This window comes from Bremia lactucae, linkage group LG6 (assembly GCF_004359215.1).
Source record: "Bremia lactucae strain SF5 linkage group LG6, whole genome shotgun sequence".
Classification (NCBI taxonomy): domain Eukaryota; phylum Oomycota; class Peronosporomycetes; order Peronosporales; family Peronosporaceae; genus Bremia; species Bremia lactucae.
In genome coordinates, this window is record NC_090615.1 from 8,285,433 (window position 1) to 8,290,364 (window position 4,932).

Here is a 4,932-nt window from a genome sequence, read left to right on the forward strand (position 1 = left end):
TCACCTCCTACTCCCATCGGAGGTGACCGGAATATGTCATCTAGTGATGCCATTTGCAGGTGACAATAGACAAGTCACCTGCTACACCGACTGGTCTAAGTCACCGTTATCGACCGACTCAGTGGCTACTTTGAAGGCCACCGGATCACCCGGGGCCGAGTCCGTCAAACCTCTAAGTTCAAACGTGACAACCAGAAAGGTGATGACGAGGATGTTCGACTCGTCGGACCTTTTTGGTGGGGAGTTATCTGATGATGACTCCATGGGCGACGATCACTCTGGTGGCGTTAGTATGTGTCAGCAAAGCTGAGTAATCGTGCAAGGAAGAATGCTGCTGGTGGTGCTACTTCGCATCACTGGAAAGGAGTGATTCTGAGTATCGCTACGAGAGCCCTTTCGGTAAAACTAGCTATTCCCGTAGATTCTGTAACGTTAACACGAGTGAACAGAAGAGGGACCGCAATACGTTGCGGCTCGCTCTCCAGAAGAAAAGAGGTTTTTCTCTGAGGGCAACCTAGCTCGTTGGTCTAGTATGACCAACAATCGATAGCATATTCCGTTGTAATCCAGGCTTCACAAGCTTGGTGAGTAGAAATGGAATTCTTCATCGATGCCCATTTCCGGCATCGGTGGTACCCTTGGAAACGGGCAAATGAAGTCAGCCTTCTGCTCCAACCTTAGACAGCATTTGTGCAGAATGTGCAAAGCATATGCCGTAAGGTGTGGCTTGACAAACTGGATGCTTCGCGTGAACGGCTCGAAAAACAATCCGTAGTCGGTGCACGCTACAAACTGCACCGTTTTTATCTAGAGAGGAAGGGATACGTTGCCTCTGGTGGGAGGACTCATGCTTACGCTGTTTGAAGAGTGGATTCAATGCTCTAAGAAGGCATACTCACTGAAGACCTTTATTCAAGGACTCTCATCTCTGGTGAGATGCGCGAAAGGATTGCGAACCTACAATCCTTTTACGAGCGCGGGAAACGCTCGATCTCTGATGGAACCTCTCTCGAGAAGGATGGGTCTCGTTGTACTGTCGATCAAGATCCGTAATGTTCATCATCTGTTGGGAACGAGGTTTTTAACTTTCATGCGAGGGTGGATACCCTCACCATCACGGTGGCTCAGCTGAGAGGAGTTCAACAAGAAAATGCTTCTAATTACTCGAATATGTCAATGGATGTGGAGGAGGAGAAAAAAATCGGGTTCGCCTCTTTTGACGAATCCAAATCAACATCGAGATTTGGATTATACCTTGTACTATTTGAAGGAGGACATTGATCACGAGCGATCCCTTCACCGCGAGTAAGCGATGACGTTAATAATTTTTCTCATGAATAGTTAAGAAAATGTGAGCAAGGAAGGACTGATCAACTGGCAAACGGAAGGACACATCCATCCCTTCAAAACGAGCTGGTGACGGCTCGTCAGAAGATCTCTTCCTTGAAGGAAAGAGTGGATCGTCTGGTTTATAAGAACCAGAATCTGTCCCGAGACCATAAGGCTTTGGCTCGGGACCATCAGGCTTTGGCGGATGCCCTAGACCGTTCCGGTGTAATTTTAAATAAGAAGAATCTTCGTAGAGATGGTACGGGTGGAGATGTCCAACATAAAACTTTGGATGGTACGTATCCTGCGAGGCAGCTCGATCGTGTACGCATTGCCCTGGCGGTGCAATACACGAAACAGGCCGATATACCTGGCAGTAATTTATTACTGCCCACATTTGTCACTACATGTTTAAGGAGGTTTACTGTAGACAGTAGGACAAGATCATTAAAATTTAATGAAAGAATGTTTGCTCTTCCAAATTTGTCACCGCATCAGCGGAGGAATTTTGTACGAAACGGACCACTGCTTTTTTAGTCAGCAGTATCACCTGCTAACTCAGTTTATTTTTGTTTTCAGTCCGATCGGTTCGCACTACGGAGATATCAATCTTCTCTTTAGTAAGAGCATTATTGTTCTCACCAGCATCTTTGCTTTCGATACTGAGTCTTTCACCATCGCTGTCAAAGTCAGTAAATAGCATTATTGCTATCACTAAGTTTGTCCACTACAATGTTAATTGAATCAGCATTAGTAGCATTTGCATTGACCTTATGGCATGATGAGCAATATATAGAAGTACTTGCTCGAGCGAGTCCCTCCCTTCTTTAAATAAGAGTCACTCTCATACAAGGTGGGTGGGTTTACGTGGATGGCGTAAGCCGTTCACAAAAAATGGTATATGCTTTGTAGAAGCAAGCACTGAATTGTTGATGGCAAATTCTACCATCGGCAAGAGCTCGCAAAAGCTGACATCTACAACTGGTTTATACAAAATTTGCCAAAATTCCGCCAATTACTTAGGGTCTCGATCTGAGACAAGTTCAAGGGGTAGCCCATAAAGTCGAAATAGCGTGTCAACAAAGAGACGAACACAGCTTTTGGCTGTGGTAGACTCCGGGACTGCAGCAAGATATACCATCTTGCTGAAACGGTCAACAAGCACAAGAATACCATTATTCTTGTGATCGGCGTCAGAAAATCCAAAAACGAAGGCCACAGATACGGACTGCCAAAACTCTGTCGGGACAGGCAGAGGTTGTAACGGAGCACGGGGTCAAGCACTGGGCTTCACCCGCTATCAAACTTCGCAAGCATGTATATACTTGAGGAGAAAATCATACTGGTTTGGCCAGGTAGAAGTCGCGAATTATCGTGAGATTAGTCTTCTCACGTCCACGATGACCACTTATTGGTGCTGTGGCACTCATACACGATGCGTAGACGCAAATTATAATGGGTTGGGATGACGACACGAGGCGGGTCGCCAGCAACGACTGTGCGTAATACAGTAAGCCACCGCGTGTTGTATATCGGTCTGTTGAGGATCAATAAAATTATGACAATCCTATTCTGGATTGTTGGGATGAATTTTTATGTAATCCATCAACCCTTTTAAAAGCCTTATCTTCTTGATAAGCTCTTCTATCGTCATCGAGTAATGTTGACGACGGAACACTTATTAATGCAACAGTGGCCTCATGCTCACTGTTGGTTTGCAAAGCCGGCTCAAAATCGGGCCGGTGTGAAAAGCATCAATGACGACGTTAAGTCGTCCTGATTTATACTCGACAGAGAAGTTATACTCCGCAAAGAAAGACAACCGTCTCGCCATACTTTGCGAGAGGTGTGGACTTTCTACCGCCGTGAGTAAAGACGCATATTCCGTATATACGATGAACGGTCTATCTCCCAAGATAAAGACCCTTAAAGTTAGCCAGTGCATATTACTTGGCAAGGAGTTCCTTGTCATGCACTGGATAGCTGACGCGATTTAAAACCAATGACGTGCTCTGCGCCGTCTGTGTCATACTGCATTAACGCACAGCCGATTGCAAAATCGCTGGCGTCACAGACCACATGAAAAGGTTGGTCTTGTTCCACAATCGCTACGATTGACGATTGCATCAAGCTTTGCTTGATACCCTCAAAGGAGTGAGACACCGTTTTATATTTATGGACTGCGCCATCCTCGGACGCCAGTCTTGTTTGTGCGCAGCCCGAGTCTTAGTGGGGAAGGGCCCATCACTATGCTCGGTGCAAATGAGGGACGTAGTTTCGTCAATATGACGATGACCCGTGAGGGTATCATCTCAAAGACTGAAACTTGCCCTAGTGACCCTGCCAGTTTAGCAGTGATCAATAAAACTACGCCTTATGACCGACCTCTTGGCGGTATGATAGGCGAGTTTGATGCTAAAAGCGTGAGCGAGGCTCAACGCTTTGTGGATGAGCGATTAGCCATCACACGTTAAGTCCGTGACGCAATAACAAGCGCACAGAACAAGCAAAAAGAAATGCGGACCGAACTACAGCGATGGCCTGTTATAACATCAGCTGTCACCTTGTGATCCCTTGAGAATATATGTGCCTCATGACACAGATCTCAAGCTGATGGTCCTTCACGACCACCATGATGCGCCATCTAGTGGGCATCTGGGCCGTAAGAATACATTCTTACGAGTGCCAGAGAAATTTTGGTGGCGACACCTATATAGATGGGTGGCCAACTATATTCGCTCTTGCGAACAGTGTCAGCGCATTAAGCCTGCACCGTCCAGCAGTACGCCACTAAAGCCGCTACCGATTCCAACCAACTGTTGGAAGTCAGTAAGTCTGGACTTCATGTTTGGCATGCCGCCCGATCATAAGGGTCGGACAGGGCTAGTCGTCTTTGTAGACAGACTGAGCAAAATGGTGCATTTAGCACCATTTAAAAAACATCGATCTAAGGCAAGGAGGCAGCTCCATTGTCCCTGGATCATGGATACCGACTACACGGGATGCCCAAGTCCATAGTACTGGACCGGGATCCACATTTAACGTCTGGTTTCTGGCGACATGTATTTGAGCTGCTAAAGTAGCAAGCTCCACATGTTGACCACGGATCATCTTTAGACGTGCCAATCAGGTCGTGGTGGATGTCTTACGCACGATAGCAACTCCCAAAGAATAAAGAAAACACTAATATGAAGACGCACCCGTATTGTACGTGGGTCGCCTGAAACGATATGTAGACCCAAATGAGGTCACATACCCCCATCCGTCATAGGAGACCGATGGTGACGCCGACTGTGAGTCGAGCTTCGATCGGGTGAAGGGGACGGAGAAGGCGAAAAACTTTCAGCCGATCGACTCCTCTCACCAAGGAATGGACTCAAAGAGCGAGGGACATCACGTGAATAACGCGGATCTCTCAGCATTATCTTCTCCAGAAGGTCCAAGCGAGTCTTCAGGCGTTCATAACCCTGACGAGCCTTCGCTCGGACATCATCAAGATCTGAGGTCAGTCGCAAAAGTTGCCCCGCGAGATCCACAATACGTCGTTCAGCAGGGCTAAACGCCTCCAACTGAATGGACGAAGGTAGGCAGCCGCGAGTAGGT